The 15,461-nt window shown below is 44.1% G+C and overlaps 1 long non-coding RNA gene across 1 annotated transcript; it reads left to right on the top strand.

Annotated features, from left to right (window-relative positions):
* The first annotated feature begins 13,930 nt into the window (after positions 1 to 13,930).
* On the top strand, positions 13,931 to 14,610 carry LOC139433890 (uncharacterized). Its single transcript, XR_011643284.1, has 2 exons — positions 13,931 to 13,970; positions 14,513 to 14,610. It is a non-coding gene; the product is annotated as an uncharacterized lncRNA (long non-coding RNA).
* The last annotated feature ends 851 nt before the right edge of the window (positions 14,611 to 15,461 follow it).

Here is a 15,461-nt window from a genome sequence, read left to right as displayed (position 1 = left end):
CCCAGCTTCGCGAGCTCTCAGACCAAGTAGCAGGCGCCGTCCCCCAGCTCACGCCAGCAGCTCCAGCCGGCCCCTCCGACAGATCGCGGCGCGGCCGAGGCCGCGGGGGTAAGAGGACAAGGAAGTCGCCCCCCCCAGTAGCTCATCCGTCCAAAAAGTCAACTTCCTCCCAGGCTCGCAGCAGCCAGAGCCTCCACTTCATCAACTCACAGGGCTGCGCTTCCGGCCATGGCGCCGCCGGGGTTAATGCCAGTCCAAGCCCCTACATTCCCTCACTGTGTAGCCTCCCCTCATTCCCTGGCTTCCTCCCTCCCAGTCACCCTTTCCACGCCTGCAACGATGCTCATCCGAGGTCCGTATGTCCCAGGCGCAGCCGGCCTAAGATCCCCGCCCTGCTTCAGAAACCACATGGCGGGAGATTCTTCTGATCATTCACCCCTCCACTCCCTTAATATCACTCGCTTAGCAGCGTCTCATCTACTCACCCAGATCCCGTGCTCTTAGAACTATCTTCCCTTAGGGCTCAAACACATTCTTATTTTATTTTTTATTTTTATTAATAAATAAATAGATACAAAATGCCTATAAAAAAAAAAAATTAAATAAAAACGTTGGTAATCACGCATATAACTGGTGGTGGTGTCATTAGCATATCAGCTCACATATCATTGTCATGTTTTATATCTGGATTCTATTGCATCATCAATCTAAGATCACAGGCACATTTACACTACAGGTCCTGTCATGTTACATGGTTATTCAAGTCATGTTCCACGTGTTCTGACCGAAGGGTCTCCGGCTCGAGTGAGCCAGGACGTGACATCCACGCATTTTTATTTTCATGTTTGACCGGAAGGGTCTCAGGCTTGTGAGCCAGGATGTGACATCCACGCATTTTTATTTCACGTTTGGCCGGAAGGGCTTTTACTTTTCATGTTTGACCGGAAGGGTCCCAGGCTCTGTACATGACAACGCTCTGTTTATATGCCTTGACCTGTATCTGTCTGCTTTGTTGAAATTGTATTTTAGTTTAGTTTTTATGTTTTTATATATGCTTGTATTTTAGTTTAGTTGTTATGTTTTTATATATGCTTTTATCATAATATAAGTATCTCTGTTGAATGTTGTTTTACTGATTGTATTTACCTGTTATTTGAAGTGAATTTTGTTGTTATTTTCATGTTTGACCGGAAGGGTCTCAGGCTTGTGAGCCAGGATGTGACATCCACGCATTTTTATTTCACGTTTGGCCGGAAGGGCTTTTACTTTTCATGTTTGACCGGAAGGGTCTCAGGCTTGTGAGCCAGGATGTGACATCCACGCATTTTTATTTCACGTTTGGCCGGAAGGGCTTTTACTTTTCATGTTTGACCGGAAGGGTCCCAGGCTCCGTACATGACAACGCTCTGTTTATATGCCTTGACCTGTATCTGTCTGCTTTGTTGAATTTGTATTTTAGTTTAGTTTTTATGTTTTTATATATGCTTGTATTTTAGTTTAGTTGTTATGTTTTTATATATGCTTTTATCATAATATAAGTATCTCTGTTGAATGTTGTTTTACTGATTGTATTTACCTGTTATTTGAAGTGAATTTTTGTTTTAGGATGACTTTTAACATCTGTCCAGGGACTACAGATGAAAAATAGCCTGTTGGCTAACTCTGGCGCATTTACAGAAATGTCAATTAATGTGCACTGTCCCTGTCAAATAAGTATAAAAAAAAAAAAAAAAAAAAGAAAAAAGAATTCCCGATAACATCCCAATAGCAAATTCGTATAATTCTCTAATTATATCCATAAACCACCGCAGCTACCTCATAAGGTAAGTAACCCAGTACATCTCAATTCTATATATTTCATTATTTTGGGGATTCATCGGATCGGTTCTCCCTTCCCCGAATGATATTCCTGCACAACGGGAAACCCTGTATGTCCGGGATGCCCCGTACGTCCAGGAAGCCCTGTACGTCCAGGAAGGATGCCCGAGGCATCAGTACGTCTAAATCCCCACATGTATTAACCTCTCATTTCATCCATAGATTTCCACCGCATCCCACAAGGTAAGAATTCTTCACGTTCAGTACTTCATACTTCACTTCTTTTGGGGGTTCATCGGAAACGGTTCTTTCCCTTCCCGAATGATATCCTACAAAACCTGGGCCTAATCGCCAAAGGCCATTTCGTTCTTTTGTTATAAACTATCATTATGTTTCATTTATATAATGTGACGGATAATAAACATGTATTACATACATCACGTCTCTCCTGATTGAACTGCAGTTTGCCTCTCTGTCACAGAGAATGACAAAGATCCTCAGTGAAGCACAAGCCCATGTTTCTCACTAAATTGTAAGTACAACTTATTAAAAAGATCAGTTCAATGCAAATAATGTCGTCTTAGTGTTATTGCATGATGTTAAAATTGGTTTGCCATGAATTTAGTGATGAATTGTAAACATTTGAAATGTAGCATTTAAGTGTTTCTCAGTTACAATGTTGTTGTTTTAATAAATCAGAAACTGATGGTGCAAGGCTGCCAGTGTATATAGGCCTCTTTATACAGGCATTTTTCCCCTAACAAATATTTTTTGCACTGATCAGGGGGTACTTGGGTGAATTTTGTTTTCAAAGGGGGTACATTTTTGAAAAAAGTTTGAGAACCACTGTGTTAGAGAATAATTCTCCCTTACTACTAAGATATTTAACCTTTTTGCCTGTTGACGTTTATGACCAACCATGAGTCTGTTATCTGCAGTGGCGGCGCCAAGGTATGGCTGGGGTAGGCTACAGCCATACCAAGAAATGGCTTAGCCCTAGCTTAGCCCGACCATGAAAAATTATGTTAAAGTAAGCATGTTGAGAACACGGATTGCGAAAATCTACCGGTCGTGTCCATAACACACAAACTGATCCTGCTGTAACAACAAGTACACCTTACTGACGCAATATGGTTGAGACCATTCGGGCTTATGCTAGAGGGGTGCAAGGAATAGTCTAAGTAGTGGGGGAGTTTTATACACTAAAGGTGTGGAAATCAGTACGGCCGCGGTCAGATCAAAATGCCTCCGAATGCAATTTGAATAGACCTACAGCCAATCAAAGCAACGAAACGTTTGGTCTGCTGCGTCATGTATTACTGATATGTCACGTTCACAGTGAAAAGTCCCCAAACTCGCACCGAGTAAATTGCAGACAGACAGCAGAACTTCTAGGATTAATTGTATATTTCGGATGGATAGATTTGTTCTTAAACGCCCTCGCATTGAGGTACAAGTCGAACAGGTGCCAGAGTCACACGACCCACCTGAAAAGTGAATAGTGAGTTTTGAATATATTTTGTAATAGTAATTTGAAAAAGTGTTTTGTATGACAATAGAGACACAGGCCACCTGTTATGTGCTGTGTCAGTCTCTCTCTGTTTACCTGTGTGTCTCTCTCCCTCACTCTCTCCCTCTCCGTGTCAATTCTATATGCCAACTTTTCTTGTTTCTGCCGCTGCGTAGCATGTTGTAACAACGTGGAATTAGCAGAATAGGCTATTGTATTGTTTAACTCACATCTGTTGCTCTCAATGTAATTTAGCTGATAAAAGGAGACTAATAAAAGCTAATAAAAGCCTCACGCTTGGCGTTTCACTGTCAAGGGGTGCGATATAGCGTGTATGTAATTACATTACAAATACTGACTTGAGCCCCACCACTGTATGGGTTAGCCCTACCATAGATTACCCAACAAAAATACTCTGGCGCCGCCACTGGTTATCTGCCTTAAGGAATGGGAGGCCTCAGCTATGTTGATATTTCCAGTTTATGACCGGTCAACTCTCGGTCACAAATGGTTTATGGTTACGATGGCTTCGAGGCCATTAAGGGTCAGACATTTGATTCAGTGCCCCCAGATGTTTAGGCTATCTCCAGTGTTCCCAGATGTTTACGTTATCTCCCCCAATATGTTAATTACTCTCTGTAAACCATTTAAAAGGTCTAGCAGGAGAGAGGCGCGGCAGAATTGATGTGGAAACCCCCCCGTGCAGTCAGAACCTCTGGCTGCTGTGACTTGTGATATGAATCCTCCGGCCGATACTTGTAATAAACCATCAGTGTTTGACATCAAAGCTCCAACTCTCCTTGTGTCTCTCTGAGTCCTGACTCTCCAGAAGTTTCCCTTACAAAGTATACACCACCAGGCATCAACAGAACAAACACGTCCGAGTAGCAGCCTGGAGCTAATGAAGCTAACGGGGCTAACGGAGGCTACGGAGCTAGCAGAAAGACCACTAGCAGTGTTTGTTACTTCCGTTTCATTACATTGACTTCCGTTACAGCAATAATCCCTCTCACACACATAGGTGAAACACATGCACATTCCCTACTGAGAACCTTTCAGTAAAATGTTTTTTTTCAGTGTGTGTGTGTGTGAGGTTTTCAGTAGTGAATGTGAGAGTATTTCAGTAGTATGTGTGTGAGGTTAATTTTCAGTAGTGTGTGTGCGAGGTGTTCACTAGTGAATGTGAGAGTATTTCAATAGTGTTTGTGCAAGGCCAGAGGTTTTCAGTAGTGTGTGTGTGCACACAGATCTGCCGGTAATGAATATTACATTTTGTGAGGAAACTTTTCCACCAATAAGTATTGAAAAGTATACAGCTCCCTTGTATGAGTGCACCAGATTGATGCATTTAACTTCAACACCCCCTAGAGGATGTTAGGTCCAGCCCCAAATAAAACAGGTTAAAAATAATTAAATTGCATACATTTTCTTTTAGTAAACACTGAAAACAGGTCCCACAGACCCAAACAGCACACAAAGGTAAAAGATAAGCATATAATAATGTTAAAATGTGCTAAATATATACACTGCAAAAAACAAAAGAGGAGTAAAAGTAGCTCACGACTTGTTTTCTTTTTTGAAAGTAGCTCTTATCCTAAAAAAGGTTGGCTTCCTGCCTTAAGATAAGAAAAAGATAACCCTTTATTACTTCCACGGCTGAGAAATGTGCAGTGTTAAAGCAGTAGAGGGGACAGTGAGACAACAAAAGGCAACAGTGAAGAAAAACAAGATGTAAAAAATAAGCAAGTACAAAAAATCTAAATATAGTAGAAGACATTTGACTGGTTGATTTGACTGTTAAACTGGTATTGCACAATTAGTGATATTGCACAGTGGTGTCCATTATATTGTGGAAGAATGAATGTCTGAATCGTCAGGTATTGGTTGTGTGGTGTACTGGGAACAGTGCTGGTTGTAAAGGGAGAGCAGCAGGAAGGAAGGACTCTCCTTCACACATTTGTTCTTCATCTCTCCTCTTCCTCCACCTCATCCACTGGATGGAGGGGCATCCCAGGACAGAGCTGGCCTCCTAACTTAAAGTGTGTTAAGTCTCTTCCTGTCAGCAGCGGAGATGATGGTGTCCCAGCAGACCTCTCCACAGAAGACAGCTGATGCCAGGACAAAACAACACTCCCTTTTTTATGCTCTCTTGTACCGGACATTTGTGATGGCTGCCAAGCACAGCAGTTATTCAGGTGAGCTCACAGGTACTTAAGAGATTTCATAGTCGCAAGTCTGTTCCCTGGACACTCACTGCTACAGTACATAGTGGTGGAATGTAGTGAAGAACATTTACCCAATTACTTTTCTTAAGTACAATTTTGATGTCTATAATATTAAAACATAATAATCCTCAGTTTGGCATGGCCCTTGTTTTTCATGTGTGGCTCATTGATGTGTTTTTAATGGTTTCTGAACATGAATGGAGGTTTGTGGCACTGAGGAATAAGCTGTATCCAGTTACACAGACTTGTTAGATGGATCAATGCGATGCTGGTTTTGGTCTTTTAATTGGACAAATCAAACTGGGAAGACAAAAATAAAGAATATCACAAGCATCTTTGCGCTTGTGACTTGGGTATGCAGTGTTAGCTTTCAGTTACAGGAGATTTGCAGTTAGAAAAAAGCTTCATGTTATCAGATGTAATTACTGGCTGAAATTACATTCCAGGAAACAATAACAATAATTACTCTAAGAATAATTAAATATTCCCATGTATCTGAGGATAATCTACCAGCATACAGCCCTAGTATGTATACATATTTTATATTAAACTTGACTCTATCGTTTATTATTTATTTGATTCTGAGAGGCTTTTACAATATTAGATATTAATGTACGTATGAAGCCTTTCTTTTTCAAATGCAGGTTACAATTATTGTATATTTAAACTGATAAAATAGTGTGCATATTTTTGGGGCCAAAGAGTTTAATCTTTCAGAAGTATAGGCATTTTAATAATGTATTTAATGAAGTAAGTAAGCTGTTGTGTGTTTCTTTAGTTATTTTCAAAGATACAGTAACCCACGTCATACCGAGACGTCAGCAGTCTTCTTATCTCCAAGGTTGCGTTATTTAAAAGATTATACACGTCTGTCCGTAACACACAGCCAGTGATCATCTCCACTGTGAGGCCACTGTGAGGCCAGAGTGACGTTTTTAATTGAGCCCGAGGGAGGGAGAGGAACCAGACGAGCGCTGTACGCAGAGACCCCCAGGTTAAACACAGACACGTGGGTAACTTAATAAATAAAACAAGTGTGAGGAGGTGGGTAAAGCCTTTATGATGAATCTAGGCCATCCTAACAAGGATGGGGAAAGACTGTGACAGCAGAATAGAGAGCCTGGTATACCGCAGCCAGGGCCTCTCACATTCACTGCCAATTTTGCTTTCATTTGATATGCACCATTTCACTCTCTGCTTTAAGCCCAGCCGACCTCAAATGCATCATGATGTTTTATGGTAAATACATTTCAGAAGATATGCTGTCAGGGGGCTGTCCAGGGCCGGACTGAGACAATAAGTCAGGCCGGGAATTATACACCCAGCCAGGCCAATACCAGTTTTTTGTGACATTTTGCTGGATTTATTTATCAATATTTACAGCGTTGCTGCCTGTAGTGATAGCCCTCTAAATCTACTACCCAAATATAAACATATGGACATGGGTTACTATTTAAAAAAATGTGCAAATCTATTAGGAACCTATGTGAACATATTTTAAGTGGGGGTGGACCTCAAATCCTATAGGGGATGCTTCCCCGGTAAGATTTTTTTTAAAATGTTGGACTGAAATGCATCAATCTGGTGCACTTTGTGTTAGGATTTGTCTGTGTTAGTATTTTTTCGTGTCCTTTTCTATCTTTGGGTTTCCTATTTTATTTTGTAAAGTGTTCACCCCCGTTTCCTGCCTGTTTGCTTTCTGTCGGTTTCCCTACCTGATTACCCAATTGTGTTCACCTGGTACCTATGTGTTTTCTCCTCCCTCCTCACCTGTCTCGTGTTTATGTGATTAGTCCTGGGTGTATTTAAGTTCTGGTTTTTCTGTCTCTCTTTGTCGGGTTGTCTTGTGATTTGTCTTGTCCTCGGTGAGTGTGCTGTTCTGCCTGTATATATATATATAGCCTTGAAATAAAGGAATTATTTTGACTTTAATCTGCATTTGGGTCCTACCTGCTTCCTTCGCTCTACCGTAACATTACAACCCGACCACAAATATGGGCCCAGCAGATCCTTTTGAGCAGGAATTATTGGATTTTACTTTTTCTTTGGCTACCTGCTCTTATCAATGGATAGTAGCGGTCAGGGTTCAGCAGCGAGATGCTGCTCTGGCAGAAGCAGTCCACCTTACACTGAGGAATCAAAGTTTGGTGAAATTCTTACCTGCCAGGCTTTTGGATTACCTCACAATTTGTTTTCCCAGTCCTGACAGACCCAGGTCTCCCAACTCCTGTTTTGACACCACACGCATCGGTGTGGTCCGTCTGGCGTCAGCCCCTGCTTCTCACCCAGTGTTTGCTACTGTCCAGGAGCCATTCGCTGGTACTCGTCTGGCCTTTGGAGGTCCACGGAGCCTCCAAACGGCTCCTAAAGGAAGGGGTCGCAAGGCCAGGTTGGCAGCACGAGCCCAAGGGGCCAGGGTTCCAGAACCAGTTCAGCCCCCAGCAGTCATGGTTCCGTGCCCCAGTACCATCCCACATAGCCATGGTACCGTGCTCCAGTACCACCCCACACAGCCATGGATCCGTGTTCCGGCTCCAGTGCCGGTCCCAGCAGCCATGGTCCCTGCTCCGGAACCGGACTTTACAGCCATGGTTCCGGCCCTGGTTCCGGCCTTAGCAACCATGGTTACAGCCCCAGTCCTGGTCCCAGCTGCCATAGTCCCTACTCAATTCCTTTCTCAAGTCCCTCCTCTAGTCACTTCCCTAGTCCCTTCTCCAGTCCCCCCTTTAGTCACCTCTCTAGTCCCTCCTCTGGTCCCTTCCCGAGCCCCTCCTCTAGTCTCTCCTCTAGTCCCTTCCCAAGTCCCTTCCCAAGTCCCTTCCCAAGTCCCTTCTCTAGTCCCATCTCCAGTTCCCTCTCGAGTCCCCTCTCGAGTCCCCTCTCCAGTCCCCTCTCGAGTCACCTCTCAAGTTCCATCTCTAGTCCCGCCTCTAGTCCCTTCTCTAGTCCCATCTCTAGTCCCTCCTCTAGTCACTTCTCGAGTCCCCTCTCCAGTCTACTCTCGAGGTCCCTCCTTTAGTCCCCTCTCGAGTCCCCTCTCGAGTCCCCTCTCAAGTTCCCTCCTTTAGTCCCTCCTCGAGTCCCTCCTCGAGTCCCCTCTCTAGTTCCCCTCTCGAGTTTCGTTCTCTAGTTCCTCCTCTGGTCCCTCCTCTAGTCCCCTCTGTAGTCCCTTCCCTAGTCCCTCCTCAGGTCACTTTCGTAGTCCCTTCTCTAGTCCCATCTAAAGTCCCTACTGAAGTGCTGTTGGAGGTCCCGCAGACTACTCTTCTGCCGGGGGTCCTGCCAACCCCAGGTCCTGTGCCGTTGGAGGTCCCGCAGACTACTCTTCTGCCGGGGGTCCTGCCAACCCCATGTCCTGTGCCGTTGGAGGTCCCGCAGACTACTCTCCTGCCGGGGGTCCTGCCAACTCTTAGTCCTGTCCTGTTGGGGGTCCCGCCGTCTACTCTCCTGCCGGGGGTCCTGCCAGCTCCTTGTCCTGTCTCGTTGGAGGTCCCGCCGACTACTCTCCTGCCGGGGCCTGCCAACCCTTTGTCCTGTGCCGTTGGAGGCCCCGCCGTCTACTCTCCTGCCGGGGGTCCTGCCAGCTCCTTGTCCTGTCTCGTTGGAGGTCCCGCCGACTACTCTCCTGCCGGGGGTCCTGCCAACCCTTTGTCCTGTGCCATTGGAGGCCCCGCCGACTGCTCTCCTGCCGGGGGTCCTGCCGGCCCTTTGTCCTGTCCCGTTGGGGGTCCCGCCGTCTGCTCTCCTGCCGGGGGTCCTGCCAACTCTTAGTCCTGTGCCGTTGGAGGCCCCGCCGACTACTCTCCTGCCGGGGGTCCTGCCAACCCTTTGTCCTGTCCCGTTGGGGGTCCCGCCGTCTGCTCTCCTGCCGGGGGTCCTGCCAACCCTTTGTCCTGTGCTGTTGGAAGCCCCGCCGACTGCTCTCCTGCCGGGGGTCCTGCCAATCCCGTGTCCTGGTCCTCTTCCGTGGGGGATCCTGCCGAGGCCTGTCCCACCAGCTCGGACACCGGGTCCTGCCCGGCCTCCGGCACTGTCCCGTCAGCGCCTTCTTGCCCGGCCTGCGGAGCTGTCTGGTCTTCGCCCTCGAGCCCGGCCCCCTGAGTGCAGCGGTCCTCGCCCTCGGGCCCGGCCCCCTGACTCTTCCTCCCACTGCCTTCGCCCCTCCGAGTCCCCCTTTTTGGACTCCGCCTTACCCCCGGGCCGTCCGCCCGAGACCCCTTCCTGGTCCTCTGCCTTGCCCCCGGGCCGTCCTCCCGAATCCCCCTTTTTGGACTCTGCCTTACCCCCGGGCCGTCCGCCCGAGACCCCTTCCTGGTCCTCTGCCTTGCCCCCGGGCCGTCCGCCCGAGACCCCTTCCTGGTCCTCTGCCTTGCCCCTGGGCGGTCAGTTCAGTCCCGTCCTCCTGACCCCCTCCTCCCACCCTGGTGGCTTAGTGATTACATTTTGTAAAGGCCCTTGTGGTGCAGAGGATAAATCCTGTTGACTATGATCCATCACATGAGGATATCAACTCGTTTTTTTGACATTAACACCATGAGGTTAGCATTTGTAGTTGAGCAACGTATCTCAGTAACTGTTAAATATATTGCCATAAAATGATGTGATTACTTTGAGTCCTTGACTTTTGTTAATGAACCACTATTATAACTTTGTACCAAAAACCTGGAAAACTAATAACATTCCCATCAGCCTCAGCTGTAGGCTACTTTGTGTTTGTAAGTGATTTGAAATGTTAGCATGCTAATACGTTAACCTCACAGAGCTGCTAGCATGGCAGACACACAGTCTCAAATTCATTCTAAATACTAATGCATGTGCACAGTAGAAAAGTGAAAACATTTGGCAAAGTAGACAGTATGCTTCATAAGTTTTATTTTTCAAAGTGTGCTAAAATGTTCTCAAACTACTGCAGTGCCCACTGGAAAATGATAAGATTTTCTAACCACTAACTATGAAAAAAACCCAAACACAAAGACAGGTACTCCAACTTGCTGTTATTATTTGTATTATAATATACTCACACAGAAAATGTGTAAACGAGCGATGGGCCATTTTCCCAGACCAGCACACAATATCTGCGATGTTCCTGGAGCAAATCAGCCAACCCAGTCTCATGGCATTTCGTGTTCACCAACACGATTTTTAATCTATTGATTCGTGTTCACCAACACCGATCTTCCCCTTTTTTCCGTGTTGCACAGCACGATTTTAAAAGCAATGTATTTCTACTGGTAATGTGTTTCGTGCCTGCAGCACGTCTTTTGCTCCGGTCGGGTCGTGGAAGACCGGAAGCTGTGTGGTTCATAAAAACATGTTCTTACTCAATATCAAGCCACAATTATTGCTTTTATTTTAAATCTTTTTTTCCTTCTAATTTGTTATTCTTTTCAAAATAACACACTGTTATTTACTCACCAATAACACACAATTATCCTTGCTTTTATTTATTGGTTTAATTCCATAATCTCGGGCTTTTTTGGCGTCCGTCAGGGACTGAATTTCAAAATAAAAATAACGGTAAAAATACGGTAGCCCTGAAGTGCAAGACACCACAGCATTTCACAAAACGCTACAGCATTTCAGAAAACGCCACAGCATTTCAGAAAACGCCACAGCATTTCACAAAACACCACAGCATTTCATATAGGACGGAAAGGGTATTCCTTTAGGGAGAACACTTCTTGTTTGTGATTGGACAGAGGCGCAGGAAGGTATTTTGAGTGGGGGTGCTGAGGTGCTAGACTCCAGTGAACACTATTACGGGCACTATAGAGCACGCACAAAAGCAATCCCCACACGCAAACACCCAGTACACCCGCGACTGTTACAATGAAGGCTCGATAATCAGCTCACGGCATATAGGCAGGGGTAAATTGCTATTTTTTACAAGTGGGGAGCGGACCTCACCTCCTCTAGGGGGGTCCGGGGGGATGCTCCCCCGGGAAGATTTGTTTTAAATATTGAAGTTAAAAGCATCAATCTGGTGCACTTTAAGAGCAACATTAAGAGATCTATGGATACATCTCTCAACACCCAGATGAAAAACAACTGTAAGCAGATGTTCTTTTTCTTTATGGATATTTTACAAATCACTCCCCTTTCAAACTCTATTCTTGTTTTACTGCCATATAGTATTTCATAACTGTTTTTCCTTTATTCTCTTATTTGTTTTATAACTATAATGATCATATGAAGGTGTGCCGTGGAAATAATCTTTTGAATAATTTGTGACCAAACCGTTTGAGACCCACTGAGATAACTTAGACTAAAGTTAACTATTCTAAACACTCAGAAAGTCCTTTTGCTCACCTGCGCCTCTCAGTCTGACAGGAGAGCTCTCCTCCAGCTTGTTGTGGAACCAACAGCAACAGCTCCGTATGTCCGTTAGTGCAGCTAGCTAACCAGATGCTAACAACACGGTCCCTGCTGCTGGCACCGGTCCTTCTCTCTCTCTCCCTCTCTCTCACACACACTAAATGCGCTATGTCCACACACACACACACACACACACACACACACACACACACACACACACACACACACACACACACACACACACACACACACACACACACACACACACACACACACACACACAGCCGAGTTTGAATGACACAAGCACACTTTTATTTCCATGCAACTCTCTGATTGGTCTGGTGTCTTGGCTCTGTTGCATTCACTGAACACGGGAAATTACAGTCCTGCCGTCCTCTCGAGTGTCATGATGAGGTTCACGTAAAACACGGTTAATGTATTATATTATTGAGGTAGAAGTCTCCGGTACTACAGAAAAAACATTCGGGGCAGGCCAAAATATTATTTTACCAACAATGTGGAATTTATTGGCTACATATTACACAGATTATGCACAGCGGGCGCAGCAATAACCGTCAAATAATAATTCAGACAGGGGAGCTCCGCACCCCCTGCCTGCCGCTAGGGGGTGCTGCAGCGCCCTCAGCACCCCCCTTCCCGCATGAAGGTAGATATGGTGCAAAATGCGAGAGCGTGTAAAATCTGATGTGAGCACTTGTAGAAAAGAAATCTGAGCTTGTGTGCTTACATTTACACTTGTATAAAATATCCACGTAACTGTGAACCAAATGTACACTTGTATAAAATATCCACGTAACTGTGAACCAAATTGACACTTGTAAAAAATATCCACGTAACTGTGAACCAAATTTGAAGTCACAGAAGAAAAAAAAAAGTTTTGTAGCTTGTAGAAAAAAAATGAACTTAGAGATGAAATGTTCACTTGCAGAAAAATACATATTTTTTAAATATATTTTCCATTACAACTGCAACTTTATTTATTACAACCTCTCAAATCAGTCATTACAACTTGACGAATCTGCTCTGTGGCAGTATAAATCGACGAATCTGCGGTCTTGACTTTTGCTACAATTCTTGCGATAAATGTGTTACAAAAGTAATTTTCACCTGTAGATGTGGGGGGAGGGAGGGGGGTTGGAGCGAAGGGGCGGAGCTATCAGAACAACGAGGCTTGGGTCAGTCACAGTCACAGTCAGGTCGAACCGGATGACAGTGGGGCTAACTGTTCGTGTCGCTACCAGTCCGCTGACATGGCGCGTCAATCAACGGTAAGTTTTGCCCATTACTTGCCCAGTATTACTTTGAATATTATTATTGTGATTGAGGATTAAATCCGCTTTGAAGACCACCGTTTAATATATCGTGCAGTTTAGCGGCGAAATAACGTCAGTCAGCCAGCTAACGCTAGCTTTGTTGAGTTTATGCTAGCTAAACAAGTAGTGATTGTAGTCTATACAGCAGTAATTCATATATTATAGCCTACTGCTTTGGCACTAACGGTTGATAACCGTTTATGAAAATAAAACCAATTGAACTGTACTGAAATAAAGACAAGTTTTATAATTGTCTTGGGCTCCTGCTGTGTTTTTAAAGGCTTTGTAAATTATCCATGCTATTTTCTATTTAGCTAACGTCGAAGTAGTGTATGTGAAATCAACCTCACAATAAGATGTGTGTATATTACAATTATTAATGTCATATTTCAAGATGATTACTTAGATATTACAATATGGTTGGTTGAGCTGGAGTTCATTATTGAGCTTACAAGTTAACGTCACAGTCATCTGAAGAACGAACCCAAACCTTGTTGTTTTTATTAATTGTATTACAAATTGATATCAAATAAACAGTGAGCATTGGTAACACAATTTCCAAAGTTACAGTAAAATAAAAAGGACCCTGACTCGGACAATACACAATCCAACATGTTCAACAGAAGAGAATCAGTTATATTGTTTGTACACATGGTACTTTACATATATATATATCTGTTTGTTTAAAGTGTCCAGGTGATGCAGACAGGCTGGACCAGAGAGTGAGAGATAGAACTGGACTCCTCACAGCAGTGAACTTCAGCTCAGGTACAAAGACTCTTTTTTCATACTGTACAAAGAATCAAGAAAGATATTGGTTTAAATGAATGAAGTATTGACTTTTTAATACACTGATATACATTCCATTAAACAATACTAAATACTAGATCACCTACATGTACACATCAGTTAAGTTGAGGGTTTTTTCCATGCAAAAAGTCACATTTAGATGTTAACAAGCAATATGACTTTGTCAGCTTTCTAATTTAATGTATTGAAGGCAAAGATATTTAACACATAGTGAGAACTGCTACTATTTATCTCTCAATATTGTCTGTAAAAAACGTGGTAAAAGTTATTCTTTCAGTGAGACAACAGAGCAAGCTTCTACAGTTGCACTACGTTTTGATAACAGTTAAATATTATTTTGATAATAACATATATTTCAATGTTGATGAATTTCATACTGTTCATTCATAATCTGATTACAATTAAAAAATAATTATATCAACAGCCCCATAACACACAACTTTCATAAATAACAAACTTGTTCTGCAATAATGTTTTATGTTTCCAGTAATTTATGTTAGGAAAGGACATGCCCGAAAGACACGACATCTTCTCCTTCTCTGAGGGTCAAGAAGAACATCCAAGAGGAACATTAAAAGCTGATGTTATGAGATTTTAAGACCAGTACAGGACATTCACTAATGCGGCTTTCACACCAGCGCTTTTCAGTTTCTAGCTCCGAGCGGGAGCTTTTCTGGTTCAGCTCCGGTTTCCCTTTTCAGCTCCCGCTCTGTGCACACCGCCCACTGGCGCCCCAGAGCTGCCCTTGCTGCGTCATGACGTCACCGTTTACATCGCTGATTTGCTCCCCAACGGCAGCTCACAACAACAACAACTGCGTCGGGTCGATGAACGTGTTGCTTTTAATCACACGAAGCCAGAATAAATTGAATAACGACTTCTCCAACCTCATACTTTGCTCCAGAGTGCCGTGGTTCATTGTTTATTAATGTGTTTCTGCAGCATTTACCGACCGCTGCAGTATTGGCTGGTCTTCCACGGGAGTTTATTCTCCCGTTAGCTCCCGGTTAGCTCACACTGCAGCGGCCGCTCTAAAGTATTCACTGTCCGACTCACACAAGCAGCTGATGCATATCCCCAGTTCCCCTTAGCCTAAGTGAATGTGTGTCAGTCTGAATTGACACTGTTTGGTATCACAACGCTGTTATGAAAGTTTCTCTGGTATAAAACGGGTGATGTTAGCATAGCAACCGAAGCTAAACTGACTACTTGCATCCGATAGCTGCAATAATACAAAACAACACAACACGTCTGCCTCTCTCCACAATGATCGATAACAGTGAACGGATGGTCAAAGTAAGGTACAAATAAACAGAATCACAAGAAGCCTGGTTAGTGTTGCCTGACTTTATAAAGTGTGTTTATAGGCACTACTGCTTGTAGGCAGGCATAACAGTCGACCCATGGGAGGTGGGTTTAGTTTCCTGCACGCCTCGACGTAAGAGAGAC

The sequence above is a fragment of the Pseudochaenichthys georgianus genome, chromosome 5 (assembly GCF_902827115.2).
Source record: "Pseudochaenichthys georgianus chromosome 5, fPseGeo1.2, whole genome shotgun sequence".
NCBI lineage: Eukaryota > Metazoa > Chordata > Actinopteri > Perciformes > Channichthyidae > Pseudochaenichthys > Pseudochaenichthys georgianus.
This window is presented reverse-complemented; position numbering and strand designations above follow the sequence as displayed.